Source organism: Tenrec ecaudatus, chromosome 5 (genome assembly GCF_050624435.1).
Source record: "Tenrec ecaudatus isolate mTenEca1 chromosome 5, mTenEca1.hap1, whole genome shotgun sequence".
NCBI classification, from domain to species: domain Eukaryota; kingdom Metazoa; phylum Chordata; class Mammalia; order Afrosoricida; family Tenrecidae; genus Tenrec; species Tenrec ecaudatus.
Window position 1 is genome coordinate 166,622,701 of NC_134534.1, and position 16,652 is coordinate 166,639,352.

At 44.7% G+C, this 16,652-nt stretch overlaps 1 protein-coding gene and 1 pseudogene across 1 annotated transcript in view; one reads left to right on the forward strand and one right to left on the reverse strand.

Moving 5' to 3' along the window:
* The window catches only part of PRKAG2 (protein kinase AMP-activated non-catalytic subunit gamma 2), a 305,092-nt gene that overhangs the window by 50,559 nt on the left and 237,881 nt on the right, over positions 1-16,652 (forward strand). The window lies entirely within an intron of this gene.
* Positions 10,467-10,803, reverse strand: LOC142449013 (E3 ubiquitin-protein ligase RBX1-like; annotated as a pseudogene).

Here is a 16,652-nt window from a genome sequence, read left to right on the forward strand (position 1 = left end):
CTTCTCTCCTCCAGCTGAGGAGGCATGGTTGAATGTATTGGCCCAACCGCATTAGCTGAGTTTAAGTGCACCTGGGTGATGTCATGTGGCTGGGCCTAGTCTGTGCTCCCAGGTGGACTTCCTACCTGGGCCTAGGGGGCTGTGTCTGAGCATGCTCAGTTACAATCTTTCCATAGGTGCCTAATGAATGTGCCTGATTTATTTCCAACCCATTTGTGGGGGCCCTCTGCAGGTATTGGAGAGACAACCCCCACCACCACCTTAGTCCCTATTCTGGCTACCTAACCAAAGGATGAGCATCCCAGCACTATCTTAATATATCACTGAGGATACAAAACATATGCTCAAAGTAATAACAACTACAGGACAATATAAGAATAATTTGTGAAAGAAAAGAAAAGCTTCATTTTGCATTTAGGATCAGGTGACTGGCTTTATGTAGGCACTTTTTTTTCCGCCAGTGGGGAGAAAATATTTTAATTGTGAATTAAGGCGGGGAAGTTTTCATTTCAGACCACCAACTCTGCATTCCACAGTTTATACCACTCTTCAGTCCCCTCCCCTGGATCCTCTCCCACCCTCCCCCGATTTCTTGTCTCCTTCTTGCGTGCCGCCATCCTGCCTTTCATCCACGTCAATACCTGTCAATCCTCTGGTCCAGCGGTTCTCCACCTTTCTAAAGCCGTGACCCTTTCATACAGTACCACGAAATTACTTTCGTTGCTACTTCATAACCGTAATGTTGCTACTGTTATGAATCGTCACGTAAATATCTGATACAGGATGTATTTTCATGGTTACAAATTGAACATAATTAAAGCATAATGATGAATCAAAAAACAAAAATGTAATTATATAGTGTGAAATATTTATGTTTTCCGATGGTCCTAATGACCCCTGTGAAAGGGTCTTCGACCCCCCCAAAATGGTCACGACCCACAGGTTGAGAATCACTGCTCTAATCCGTTGCTGCTTCTTCCCAACCTTGACCTCCCTCTCTAGGGAACCTCCAAAGGTTGTGCCCTTTGGTGTGGAAGCCTTTGTCTTGGTTTTGATCCTTATAGACATATACTTTTTCACTTGATTCTAATCACAGTAGTGGGGGGAAGAAGTCCAATACAGTACTTCCACAACCGCTGTAAATTACATGAAGTTGATATAGGATTAGGGAATAGACTCAGAAGAAAGGAAAAAGAGGACAGTTGAAAAGCAACTGAGTTTGAGTGAAGTCATGCTAGGGTAGCAAACGACCCTGAACGGGAGTGGTATACGATGACAGTAGTTTCTCTCTTTCTCATACTGTAAAAGAGGTCATCAAAAAGTTCACGCAAAAATGGAATTGATGAGTTTTCTGAAGGCCCCTCATAAATCCACGCAACTGTGGTGAGGCTCCATGTCTTGTGGATGTTCGGAGCTCAGGCTGAAGGAGTGGTCCCTATCTGGGTTATGATGTCAGACTACACGAAGCTTCTTTAAGCTTCCTTCGGAAGTGGCGCCCTTCATCTATGCAAGGAAGTACACCTCTTGACCATGCCTGATGCCTGTGGGCTAGGGCTATAAAATCCTCTACCGGGGTTGTCATGATGATAAAGTCCACTGAAGTGTCAATACCACAACCTTGCGTTCATGAATTCTCACTCTCTCTAATGTTACCGAAACCCAAACCCACAGCCATCGCATCCATTCTGACCCACAGCAAGCCGACAGGACAGAATAGAACTTCCCCACAGGGTTTCCCACATGTCTTTGTGGAAGCAGACTGCCACATCTCTCCTCCAACCGAGCAGCTGGTGGTCCAAACTGCCCCCCTTTATGCCCTCAGTGAGGGCTCTACGATATACTCCACGCATCTGGATGGTAACCCAAGCAGAAGCACATGAATGCGTATGGATTTGTATGCCGAGAGATAGACGGATGCCTGGAGAGGGGAAAGCAGAGTAGAGCAAAGTATAATCTGGATTGGGACCTTTGATCTTAGCCTTAACAAACTAGATGCTTTCTAGCTGAGAGCATTGTAAATACAAAAGGCAATCTTCTAAAGTCCAAGTGATTGCTTCTTTGTTTACTTAACGTCAAAACCAGATTCCCTTTGAAAGGGAGAGCTAGAATTTCTGAGTTCACATTTCTCCTCAAAGGCAGCGATAACTGACTTGAGCGTGTTTGGTTCTTCCTTGGTCTTCTTCCCTCCTCTTTAGGATGAGGTGTTTGAAATATATGTGACTCGTTGACATCTAGTCAATTCCAACTTGCTGCGACCTTATAGAACAGAGTAGAACTGCCCCATAGGGTCTCCAGAGCTGTAAGCTTATAGAAACGGTCACATCTTGTTTCTCACACAGTGACCAGTGGGTCTCAACTGCCGGGCACTTAACCATCGTGTCACCTGCTCCTCTGCCTTGTACTACTGGTTCCTGGTTAGGGTTACCTCAGTTCTCAGCCCTGCAAATTTCGGTTTTTGTTGTTTGTTTGTTTTACCTGCCTGAGGGGGATGCTCCAGGGAATAAACGCTTGGAGTAATGGTTCCCTCCTCTTTTCCATGAGGTGGTTGGCTTATACAGGGTACCTGGCCATCTACCCGATTCCCAGCCATCGTGGCCATATAGGACTCTCTAGGATAGGCTTCCAAGGCCGTCTGTTTCTAGAAGCAGATTGCCATGGGGAGCACCACATCTTTGATGTAATGAAAGACAGGTAAGCACAAGTGAGCCCAGGCTTATCTTACTTATTGAGTAATCTGACCCTGGCCATGTCTCTAGATTTCTCAAACAAAGCAAACTCACTACCCTTGAATCAATATGGACTCATTGTGACCCCCTGGGGGTTTTCTGAGACTGTCACTCTTTACGGGAGTAGAAAGTCCAGCCTGTCTCCCTCAGAGCTGCTGCTGGTTTCAAACTGCTGACCATGCTGATGGTGGCCCGACTCCTCATCATGACACCACCAGGGCTTCTTCATCTCCAGGGTTAGCCCTACAGTAAAAAAGCAACTGATGAGATGTAGAATTCAAGAAACAAACGTCATTGTTGTTAGTCGCCACCAAGTAGATTTCAGCTGCACATGTCGTGACTCTGGGGTAACAGACTAGAACCGCCACAGGCTGCGACTTTTCAGAGGCAGACCTTCAGCCAATATTCCAAGGTGCCTCCCGGTGGGTTTGAACCCCAATTTTTCGGATTGCAGTCAGGTGATTAACTGTCTTCACCACCAGCCTCTGCCGTCACCAAGTTGTGAAGTTACAGCAGGCGATCAGGCAGTGATGGTGTCCTGGGCCAGCAACACAGACAGGCTGCATATCCATGGGCTCTACTGTCTTGTCCCCAGATGATGACATGGCCGAAATGTCTGTGCTCACCGTAATCTTGGTACAAGGTGATCAGCCACTAAATGTGGCCACATTCGCCAGTATTCACCACTGGGCTTGCCTTTTCCCCTCTGCCTTGCCCCTGCAGCTCCTTCACATATACCCCACCCCCTGCTGATTCCAGAGATGGCAAGTTGGATCTAACGTCAACCACGTCCCTTCCCTCTGCTTTGTCGGCCCCACGCAGCTGTTAGACAGTGATGGGATCGCTTAACAAGGAACCCCTTGGCAGCTTCACAAGGTACCTGCACACGCATTACTTTGCAAGCAAATAGTGAGCTACCTGGTCAGAGTCCCTGATAACTCTCCTGGCTCCTTCTGAGATTAAGAAGCTGGCCATTAGCGGTGTCTGGGAATGAGGATGTGGCTACAAACTGACTCAAAGCAAAGCAGCAGCAGACAGGGCCAGAGATTAACTCAGAACCATAGTGATTCCGGCATGTAGTATTAGAGATCATCTTTTCGCTGGCTGCCAGGCCTTCACTGGGAAAGAGGGGTTTGCGGTTGTAGGACTTGGGTGAGAGGACCGAAACAGCCCTCAAGACTTCACATCCCACTCCCTGACAAAGGTCCTGAGTGGCAATCCATCTGAAGGCCTGGGAAGGGCCGAGGGGCAACAAGGAGAGCCAAACAGTAAAAACCAGTGAGGCTGGATGATGCACTCGTGGGTGCCCCTCCTGGTCAAACAGCACGTTCTTTCTCTGGGAACCAGGTCAGACAGTCAAGCACTCTGCTTAAGGTTACAAATAGGAGAGTAGGGAATACAATGCAAAGCCTGTCTGATTCCAGTGCCAGTGGGTTTCCTCTAGGAGAGGCCATAGATTATAGGAAGTCATGTATATATGAAATATTCCAGAAGAGACAAACCTATAGACACAGAAAGTAGATTAGTGATGGCGTATGAGCATGGGTTTCTTTTTAGAGTGCTGAAAATATTCTACAGGTTGTGGTGAATATACCAAAAAAAACCCATACCATTGAATTATATTCACTTTTGGTAAATTGCATGGCAGAGAGAAAGAGAGAGAGCCAGAGACCTTTTACAGTCACTAAATAGCTTGAGAAGTTTTGGGATTGATCTAATCTGTAGATACCATCTGTTGGTCTGGAATCCTTGTACCTGGCAAACCCTGACTAATGTCGCCTCTCCGGTAGCTCTGTCTAGTTCTCTGGGCACCAGGAGCCAAAGCAGGTGGGGCTGGGCCTGGGGCAGAGCCGGTAGGGCTCTGCGCTCAGGTGTGAGGTTGGCCGTCTGCTGGGGAACTGCAGATCCAACCCTGATAGTGCCACCCCTGGCCTCTGTGGACCGTCCCCAAGCTGAAGGATGAGGGCAGGCCTTGTGGTATCATGATATTATACCTTGCGGTTCCACTCCTCTGACTTCCTCCGTGAGGAAGAAGGGAGCCGCCCGGAGGCTGCCCGGGTGGGGAAGCCCTGACCACTGTGCTGCACGGACTCCCGGAGAGCCCACCCAGTGGCAGATCTCCAGGCCCTAGGCTCTGGGCACCCGAAGGGACCAGGAGCAGTAGGCATGCTCCAGAAAGTCACTGGGGTGCCAGCCACTGCTTAGAACATCGCCCTCTCCTGCTGTCAACACCCTGGACACCCACCATCAGCCCCCAGGTCCCATAATGTCTGAAACTATGCTGACTCATAGTGAGCCCCCTATAACTTTCTGAGACCGCAACTGTTTACAGGAGCAGAAAACTCTTTCTCCTGCGGAGCAGCTGCTGGTGGTTTTGAACTGCCAACCATGCAGATCACAGCCCAGTGCATAACCACGGCACCACCATCTTACTGGAAATACGGGGAGAGGGGCAAGGATTTCTCTGAGAAGGCAATTACTGTGCTGTTGGTGGGTAAACTGGTGAAGCAACTTGCCCTTGGGAAAAAGGGCTTAACAATACATCTATTGAGTCCAAGGGGAAGAATATGGTTATGTTGCTAATTGGACACTTCGATCTAGTTTCTATGCAGATCTTGGTGACTCTGGCTTTGTGCTATATCCTACTGGGATTTTAGACTGTCCTTTTGAGACTCACAACGTCAGTCATAGGCCATGCCAGAAAGATGCAATGTGGAAACCCCACTAAGTGAATTGGGATTTACCCCAAACTCACCTGTAGCAGACTTAAGGAACTCACACGCTCCCTTGGACGTGAGGCTGAAACACCCCAGGGGAAAGAAGCAGATGACTGCAATCTCCAGGCTATGATAGTAGTCATTGTACTTTGGTTCGGAGCTCTTGCCTTGAGGAGACCCAGTGAATGTTGGCCCGGAATCACCACAGTGTCCCATGTCAATGCCTGTCTTATGTATTCGTCTGGGTGGGCATGGCTCTACCTCTGTGAATGAGTGTTTTTGAAAGTTTTTACAATCCCTGGTTCCCATTGTTCATAAAAACAGTGGCTAGTTACTTAAGCATTGAACCTATAAAGCCAACAATTCCTGTATTTTGCTCTGAAAAGCCTATAGACATATAATTTCCTTTTATTAACAGTGTTTTAAATTCTATAGCATTGGTTAACCTTATACCCCAGAGAAATAATTTATAATGGTCTCTATCACAAAACCATGTCTCTAAAGTGAACCAGAGACATATATAAACAATAGATTTATGAATGGATTTTAGGCTTCCACTTAATTCCGCCCCCAATCTAAAAACAACTAGTTCTTATGACACAGCCCTATTCAGTGCTCATTCTCATGAAGAAATTACTGGAGATTTGGTGTTACAGCAAAGTGTGGTGAAGAAACCAGGTGGTGCCTGGCTATTAGAAAGCATATCTTCTGGGGTCTTGTCTTTAACAGATACGTTTCTGTTAAAGTTGAGATGTCAACTCAGTCCATATGGTAGAAGCATATTACCTGTGTGATCCAAGGATTATAAATAATGAAATTGAAATCCAAAGGAAGGAGTGATATCAGAGCTTAAATTGTGAACACCCAGTTGGCAGAAGGCTGTGGATGACATTGCAAACCCAGAATCCATTTGCAGGATCCCCAGATTTAGCCTGTGTTGAATCCCCTTTGACCATAGGCCAGGATGTGAGTAGCTTTGCTCTCAGACACAGGGCACTATAAAGTTGATTGTGGCAGATACAGCTAAGTTAAAATGTAACACTTTATCATTTGAGTTCCCTTTAGACTCATTTTAAACGTGTTTCAGTTTTTTTGTATTTTGTGCTTTCTTTTCAATGAAGATTTTTCTCAGTTGGTTTGGTTTGTCATTGTTTTTGTTTGTCTCTTGTATATTTTCTATATATGAAATTCAGGATAGGTAAATCTATAGAGACAGTAACTGGATTAAAAATTACCTAGGGCATAGGAGGAGAGAGGGAGAGCTAACAACATGAGTATGAGAAGAAAATTTTCTAAAATTGATTGTGTTGATGATTATATAACTCTTTGAAATATGATTGAAAGATTAAATTGGATGCTTGTGAATTATCTGCCAATAAAACTATTTTAAAAATAAGAAAGAGGTAGGAAATACATAATGTCTTTTGGAAAATATTTGCAAAAACAGCTTCATTTTTTGTTGGCAATGTGCATGTCAGTTTCATCCACTATATTTTAAATATTATAATGCAAGAACTATATCATCTATGACCTTCTCTAGCAGAATATCTTAACACATTAAGCCAACTATACAAAAATTTAGCGAATTGGTTTGAAATGAAAATGTATTTTAGATGTAGGTGCTATAAGACTTCGGAGGAGGAAGAAGAAAACTTGATTGTGGTAATGATTGAACAACTCCTCTAGATATGATTGAAGTATTAGATTGCATGGTATATGGATTATGTGCCAATAAACTTTTTTTAAAAGAGAGTATAAATAACAAACAGGGAGAGATGGGTTGAGAGAGATACCAAGCCACAGGAAGAAAGCTCAGGTGCAGACAGAAGGTACAAAGACCGCCCTCCAGAGACCAGAGAGAGCGAGAAAGCCCAGCACCCGGGACCTAGGCTTTTGGCCTGCACCGTGGGAAGATACGTTTCTGTTAAAGTCATTACTTCTGAGATCTCTGCGCCAGCAGCCCTGGATAAGTCAGACTCACTGTAAAAGAGGAGAACTGAGGGAGCTTTTGACGAAATGACACAACCAACATGTCTCTCTGCTTTACAGATAATAAAGTTAAAATAAAATTAGCAAAACATTAAAAAAAAAACTTCAGAGGAAGGAGTGATCCATTCCATTTGGGGATTTCATTGAGTTTTCAGCTGTACTGTAACTGAGCAAGGGAATCTTTTGGAGCTAAGTTTTGATGAGAGGGAAGGTAAATCGGAGCAGAGGTTATAAACAAATGCACACACACACACACACAAATGCACACACAAATGCGCGCCCACACACAAATGCACACACACACACACAATGACTGGTATTTAACTCTTTATCCCATATACTTACTACTTCATAGTTCTTGGAACAAACAATGCATTGACCCTCTTTTCAGGTAGTTACTGATCGGGGAAATGGCCCAGGCATGGGTTTAGTTGGGCTCTCTCTGCTTTATAAGGAGTAGCATTCACAAATCAAACTTTTGTAAATGCAATTTTGAAGCTCTGCTACCTATTTGGAGAGAGCTCAGCTACCCATACAATGGAGAGAACAAACTGATGTTAATTTCCCTTTAGGTTGATGCTTCTGTGACCCTGATGTGTCAATTTACGTATTATGATATGCATTAAATGGCCTGACTATATGAGGTTGGATCAATACACTATCTGACAATAAAATTGTAGGTATTGCAACATCTGGGAGGAAAACATTTGGGGCTGCTGATGTGAATGGTAAATTCTCCCTCTTAGTCTAAAAAGTTTGTTAGCCAAGAAGAGTGAAGAAAATTAAAAACAAAACAAAAAAACTCAGGGAAACAATTAGTTCAAAGAACTAATGGGCACTTGAACCTCAACCTACATGACTCTTGGATCAGAACTAGATGGCACTGGGCTAACACTACCGAAAACTCTGATTGGAGCAACCATAGAAGCTCCTGGATCTAGTGGGGCACAAATGTGAACTAAAATTCAAGATTAAATAAAAAGACAAGGCTTGGTGGTATGATAGAGAGAAGTAGATAGAACCCTTCGTCTGTGACCCTAAGACGCCCTTCAGCTTGAAACTCAATTCATGCCCGTGGATCAGCTTTTCGCTAAATACTAGGCCTGGAAGGTGAAGGGTAGCATCAGAGTGGTATGTGCTTCTAGAACAATCAACAGTTGAGAGCTCACGGGCAGCATTTGTTCAGAGACAAAGCTCAGAAGGCAGGAATGGACAGGAAAGAAGGAAGCATGAAAACAGGAAACACAAGGAGGAAGTGGGAGCCGTGGGGATTGCCGTCCATGTCCTGAAACAACGTGCATCTCAGTTGCCGAACACACTACTTTGCTTGGTTTGAAAACCTTCAGAAGTTTTCAAATCATAAGATGTTTGTTTGTTTGTTTTAAATCCCCCACCTGTTTTTTGTTTCCTGGGCTGTGCACACATCGCCTTTTTCAGAGAAGGAATCACTGCAGGGCCAACTGAAAAAACTCCAGCAGCTTTCCAGTAACTGGGCTTAATCCTTTATTTGTCCAGAGTCAGGAGCTAATGTCAAAAGCCACCTTACCCCCTGCCGCAAGCAACATTAAGATGATACAAAGAGCCACCATCTGCCAAATGAAATGTTGACAGTTTTAAGTCAGAACAGGTTTTGGTTCTCGCTGTCTTGGTACCCAGCCAAGTGACTTGGACAAGTCATGTAACGTGGAACCCAAATGGCAATGTGCGTTCAAGTTTATATGCATCTGGTGGTACTGGGGGCCCATTATTGGGCTGCTAACCACAAGTTCAAATCCACCAGCTGTTTTACAGGAGAAAGATGAGGCTTTCAGCTCTCGTCAGAACATGCAGTCTCAGCGGTACTATGTAGGGTTGATTCGAGTCAGGTGACAGTGGGTTATCTTATTTGATAAGCACATTTTTGTGACTAGGCAGCTGACAAGCTATAGACATGAGTTAGTGGCTGAATTGTTGGTGCTGTGCTGGTGAAATTGTGGACTATGCAAATGCATTCCTTTGCGGCAAGGAACAAGCGTCCTCGCTCACATTAGAGACGCAGCGATCTTGTGGTCTGGGAGCGCTGGCTGCATGTGAGGCTCTGAGAAGTAGCCTCAATCTCTTAAGAGCTTCAAGTAATAAATAATTGGCTTCAAAAGATGAAGAAACAGTTTCTCTCTGAAGCTCTTTAATTTGCTTTTGCTTTATTTCAAAATCATAGCCTGGGATTGGAATGACTCCCATGTCTTTCCTGAAGAAATCAAAGACTTCTACCAGCTTCTTCAGTCTGAAATCAATCAACTATGCAATTGGGATGCATTGATAATTATTGGTGATTGGAATGAAGAACTTGGAAACAAAGTGGAAGGGACAGCAGTTGGAAAATATGGCCTTGGTGACAGAAACAAAGGTGGAGATCACATGGTAAACATTTGCAGACCAACAACTTCCTCGTTGCAAATACCTTTTTCTCAGCAACATTAATGATGACTATGCACGTGGTCTTCACCAAATGGAATGCACAGGAGTCCAATTGACAACATCTGTGATAACAGACAAGTGGAGAATCAGCAGCCAAAATGAGACCAGCAGCCAACTGTGGAGCAGACCATTAATTGCTTTTATTTGAGTTTAGGTTGAAGCTAAAGAAAATTAAAAACAAGTTCATCGAAGCCAAAATACAACCTTGAGTATATCCCACCAGAATTTTTAAAACATCACAAAGACAGATAGGCTGCATTGAACACTAATGACAGAAGACCCAAAAAGCTGTGGGATGACATTAAGAACATCATACACAAAGCAAAAGGTCACTAAAAAGACAAGAAAAGATCAATGATAAAAGATATTAATAGAACATTTATTTATTTATTTTCAATTTCTGAATCCAACTGGAATTTTATTTGACACAGAACACGATGTGGTTGCATGAGCACGACAAACTGAAAAGATAAGGCAGCGAAGACATGGTTCTATCTAATTATAATTAAGTAACAGGAGGGCAAGGCAGTAAATAAACAACCAAACATTTAAGCTTGATAGAAGAATTCATTTTTTTCTAATGCCCATACTTTTGGAATCCCCACTCTCTGTTGTCCAATGGACACACCTGCTGTGTTTTGAGCCACTGAGAGATGTGGTGGAAATGAAAGGCATGTGGTTACAGACTCCCAGGCAATGGTACACTCTTCCAACGTGGCAGATGTCTGGTTAGCTTGACCTTCTATGCAGAGATCCATGATGTGGTTCCTGCAGATGGCACAGTTATCAACCCCAATATCCCAAGCCCAGAGGGCTACCGCATTCCACTTTTTCACTTCAAAGCGCTTCTTGTCCATGCTGCTGTTGGTGCTGCTCGGGCTATCCACATCCATCACTGCCACCATTTTGGAAACACATGGTCCCATGAATAGAACATTTTAAATGGCAGCTTAATAACTCAAAGTAAAGTATTATAATGAAATGTGAAAAGACATGGAGTTAGAAAACCAAACAGGAAGAACACCCTCATCATATTTCAAGCTGAAAGAACCAAAAGGGAAAAAATCAAGCCTCAAGTTGCAATATTGAAAGGTTGTTTGGGTAAAATATTAAATGAAGCAGGAAGCATCAAAGAAGATGGAAGGAATGCACAGTCGTGGTAGTAAAGAAGACCCGGTTGAAACTCAACCATTTGAAGAGGGAGTGTATGACCAAAAACAGTCGGCACTAATAGTCCAAGCTACTTACATAAAATAGGAATCTTTCTTGACTTAAAATCAGGAAATATGTGTGTGTGAGTGGTATTGTTCCATGTCTATGTGGAGCAAATAATCAGAGAAGCTGGGCTATGTGAAGAGGAATGTGGCATCAGGATTGGATGGGAGGCACAGTGACACCCTGCAATATGCAGAGGATGCAACCTTGCTTGCTGAAAGTGAGAAGGACAGGAAGCCCTTGCTGATGAAAATCCAGGACTGTACCCCTCAATATGGATTACCACTCAAGGTAAAGAAAACCCCAGTCCTCACAACTGGACCAATAAACAACATCATGATGGATGAGGAGGGGATCGAAGTGAAAGATATCCTTTGGTGTGGACCCACAGTCTGTGTTTACGGAGGCAGCAGTCAAGAAATCAAACGATGTATTTCATTGGGAAAACCGCTGCACAAGACCTCTTGTTGACGAGTGTTGACGAACAAGGAGATCACTTTGAAGACCAAGCTGTACTGACACGAGCCATGGACTTTCCAGTCGCCTCATATGCATGTGAGAGTTGGACAATGAGTAAGGAAAAACAAAGAAGAATTGATGCATTTGAATGGTGGTGTTGGTGAAGCATACCCTGAGTGTCTTGGGCTGCCAGAAGAACAAACCAATCTACCTTGGAAGAACTCCAGTGAAAAATGCTTCTTAGAAGCGAGAGATGGTGAGCCCTCATCGAATGCGCATTGGACATGTTATCAGAAGAGACTGGTCCCTGGCAAAGGACATTGTGCTCAGTAAAGTAATAGATCAGTGAAAAAGAGGAAGACTGCCAAGGAGATGGACTAACACAGTAGCTGCAACAATGGGCTCAAATACAACAATTGTGAGGAAGGTGTAGGGCCACTTTGTTTCGTTCTGTTGTGCAGAGTGGCTATGGGTCAAACCAACTCTGAAGACACCTAAACACATTTCCTGGCATTCTCTGAATTTTTAAACTGCTAGCTCCGCCTGCATGGAGGTATCCCATGATGGGTGGGTATCAGAGAAATTTAAGCTTGTCATTTGGCTGTTTAGCAAGTGTCTGATCACATTGGTCAATTTTGGGAGCCTCCAGTAACTGGTGGTGGACAAGGCTCTTATCCTTGTGCTGACAGCCTCAGTACTGGGTACTATGCTACCATGAAAAGAAGTGTTAGGCCAGATGCTGCCAAACCCCAACAGATATTTTCAGGAGCAGGTCTATGGAAGCCTCTCTATGCCCTTCAGGAATCTTTCCTGTGTGGAGGATCTACTTTGAGCTCATCTGTGGAAACTCTCAGGACAGGACTGGTCCCAAGTTAACATCACGAGTTCAGCAGTGGTGAAAGACAAATGAGCATAAGCACAAGTGGTGAAGAAAGCTGATGGTACCCGGCTACCAAAAGATATAGCATCTGGAGTCTTAAAGGCTTGAAGGTAAACAAGCGACCATCTAGCTCAGAAGCAACAAAGCCCACATGGAAGAAGCACACCAGCCTGTGTGATCACGAGGTGTCGAAGGGATCAGGTATAAGGCATCAAAGAACAAAAAATCAAATCATTGTGAATGCAGAGAGTGTAGCGTGGGGATCCAAGACCCATCTGTAGGCAACTGGACATCCCCTTACAGAAGGGTCGCGGGGAGGAGATGAGCCAGTCAGGGTGCAGTGTAGCAATGATGAAACATACACCTTTCCTCTAGTTCCTAAATGCTTCCTCCACTCCACCCCCCAACTATCATGACCCCAATTCTATCTTACAGATCTGGCTAGACCAGAGGATGTACACTAGTACAGATAGGAACTGGAAACACAGGGAATCCAGGGCGGATGATCCCTTCAGGACCAGTGCTGATAGTGGCGATACCGGCAGGGCAGAAGGAGGGTGGTGTAGAAAAGTGGGTGAAAGGAGGCGTCAGACAGTGTAAGATATGACAAAATATTAATTTATAAATTATCAAGGGTTCATGAGGGAGGGGGGAACGGGGAGGGAGGGGTAAAAATGAGCTGATGCCAGGGGCTCAAGTAAGAAGGCAAATGTTTTGAGAATGATGGTGGCAACAAATGTACAAATGTGCTTGACACAATGGATGGATGAATGGATGGATTGTGATAAGGGTTGTATGAGCCCCCAATAAAATGATTAAATAAATTTTAAAATAAAGAGTTCAGCAGTGGCTACCCTACAAGGGGGTTGTGTAGGCCAGTAGGTGTCTGGGCCTTGAACTGATACAACAAAACAGTATTTCTCACAGACCTAAAGCTGGTGAATAAACCCCTGGTGTATTTCAATAGGATGCTTAAGGGGCATGTTGGTTCCCAGGGCTTTTCAGAAGCTGCCTGGGGACCTTTGTGTGTCTGTGCTCACAGGGACAGTCTCCCTCACACTGTACATGAGCAAGGAGGTTCCAAGGTAAACTAACACAATGGCTTCCCTGATTGGTCTGTGGTTCTCCCAAGCTGGTTCTTAGGGCTTACCACATCACCTGGCCAGCCCAACCTTGGCATTGAAATGTAAGTGCAGCAAGTGAACACCTGGAGGATGGAGCCTGGGGGAAATTCCCTCTGGCAGTCTTATCTTCTCACTTTCACAGGCTCAAGTGTTCTGGACCCAAGGGCAGTGACAGGGTTGGCCTCCTCTGGGGAACAAGAAAGGTTTTATTGAGCAACATCTGGTCTCAGGACAGCTGCTGTGTCCACTTACAGAAGGACTCCTGTAAGCCCCACCTGGCTGCAGCGTGGATGGGAGAGCTTGGCAGTAGCCTCTGACTTCTAGGCTAATGGCTGAAGACAGCATGGGTTTGTGCTAAATTCTGGGATGCTAAGGACATGTGAGAGGGGTGGGGTTTTTCATACATGTGTGCCCTGTTCACTCCCCCCTTTCAGTAGCTCTCATATAGCCAAAGAAATGCGGTGCCCAGGTCCAGGTTTGCCTCCCTATCCCATGTCATCCAGAATGCTTTGAAGTGACCACTCCTCTTTGCCATGAAGTTTCATAACACAGTATATGGCTCACGGCGTATGAACACATGTCACAGTAACCTCACATTTGGATGGTGACGTAGCAGCTAGGCCAGCCCTGTTGCTACAGAGATTACGTGCATGCACTTCTTCTTTTTAAAAAAATCATTTTATTAGGGGCTCATACAACTCTTATCACAATCCATACATACATCAATTGTGTAAAGCACATTTGTACATTCATTGCCCTCATCATTCTCAAAACATTTGCTCTCCACTTAAGCCCCTGGCATCAGCTCCTCATTTTTTCTCCTCCCTCCCCACTTCCCCCTCCCTCATGAACTCTTGATAATTTAAAAATTATAATTTTGTCATATTTTGCACTGTCCGATGTCTCCCTTCATCCACTTTTCTATTGTCCGTCCCCCAGGGAGGTTATATATAGATCTTGTAATCAGTTCCCCCTTTCCACCCCACCCTCCCTCCACACGTGCATGCGCTTCTGTTAGCATTTCGGATTTTCTTGAAGGTAGAAGTCTACCCGTATGACCTAGTTAGTGTGTGAGCATGTCCCTCGTTATTAATTACCCAAACAGTAAGCATTCCTGGTCTCCAGGAAAATCATAAGATGCAAATGAGCAAAAGATAAGAGCAGGGGTGTGACTTCATAGAGCAGTGTGAGGTGCAGAAGAAACTGGGAAGGGGCCTGCGATCGGATCCTGGCTCCATAACCGTATCTGTGCTGTCATCGTCGGCAATATGGCCTCTCTCTCAGGCACAGTTTCCTTTTTTGATAAAATAGCAGTTATTTTGCTTCTGTACCTGTTAAGTCAGGTGAGGTAGCATTCTGTAAACCCCCTGGCACTGAAAGAAAAAAAGTTTAAAAGGTTCACATTAGAAGATCCTGGATACAGTGAAATAAAAATGTGGAACCCAATGTAAATCAGACCAGACTGATTGGTGGGATACAGACCCATATGACCTCCAATACTCTGACCCTTAGGCACCCTTCAGGTCTGGAACTGAAGGAACCTCTGTGTTAGGATAATTGACTATTGAAATTCAAAAGGATAATGTTTACCTGAGGGCAGATGCTTAGTCAAGGAGGAGGGATGGAAACAGGAAGCACTGGTAGGAAGCCACTGAGTGAGGGTTGACACTGGATGCGCTGAAGCAAGGTGTGTGTAGGGTTTGTTTCTGCAGCGATGAAGCAGACTTTCTTTTGGGAGTCCTCAGCTTTTGTTCTTAAGACCTTCAGCCGATTGGATGAGGTCCATCTGCATCATCCAGGGTCATCTTTACGTCATGTCCACCGACTGCAGAGGTTAGCCTCATCCACAGATGCTTTCACAGCAATACCTAAATTCGTATTTGGTTAAGTAATTGGGTGCTACAGCTTAGTCAAGTTGACACAAACCTAACCACAGATAGAATGATTCTTTCCACTATATCCTTTCCATAACCTGAGGCTGGTCAATTGGACCAACAATGGTTTTTCAAGTTTACACAGTATCTTCCATATAAATTCTGCTTTGTGCTTTAAGACAACTGTGTGCACACACACACCCCCACCCCCACCCCCCCAAGAAGAGCACACTGTGTGAAATTCGAGCCCAAGTGAGCCTAATAGTAGAGTGGAGAGTTCCGCCGCAAGGATAAATACAGGTGTGAACCATATCCGACCTGGTGGTTGGTATTTTGCAAGCCAGAGCAGAGTTGTTTGTGTTTCCTACTCTACCGAGTAACACCAGGTACCTGAGACCAAGAGGAGCTGGCAGGTAGAAAAGCAGAAAGTCCCTCACACCCCATCAGTCATTCCCAGGGACTTGCCTCAGAGAGTAGCAAACCTTTGAATCTTCTGCATCTTGGCAGCCATTTTCCTGGTAATTCCAGCATTTCCAAGCAAACCTAATTAGGTTTTTTTTTTTTTTAAGACTTGTTTGTGTGCTTTGGAATAAAGCACACAGTAAAAAGGGAAAAAACAAAAACCAGCTCAATGAGCCGGGCAGGGCTAGTTCCAGAACCAGCGGGGGAGAATATTGTGATTGGCTGGAACCTGGTGTCCCCTTAGAATAATGGGTGTTCAGGGGCCTGACTGCAGGGTGTCCGCTCCGCTCTGCTCATCGTTTGTGGTGCCAGCCTTTCGCTCAACCGTGAGTTCACGCTCCTCTAGCGCCACTTCCTGATTCCCTGATAATCCTGCACGTCCCTTGCTAAGGCTCATTTTTGTCCGGATGCTTTCTCATCCATTGTCCTGCTGCAACTCTGGGAGCAAGTGTTTTTGCTCAGATTTTTTTTTTAAAGGATGAATTGAGATTTGGAAAAGAACTACCCGAGCCAGGACTTGAACCTGATTGACTCAATAGAAGAGTGTATGTCTGGGAAGGACCTGGAGGTAGATTAGGTAACTCCTTGCTCTCTTTGTAGAGACTGGTGATGAGAGAGATTGGACATAAGCTTGTCTGAGCCACAATTGTGAATGGCTTGGGAGTTAGGATGTGTTTTGGCAATTACATAATTCTATAGTCATCTCTCAGGATGAGATGTGATGTGATGTAATTACTTCTGTAATGCAC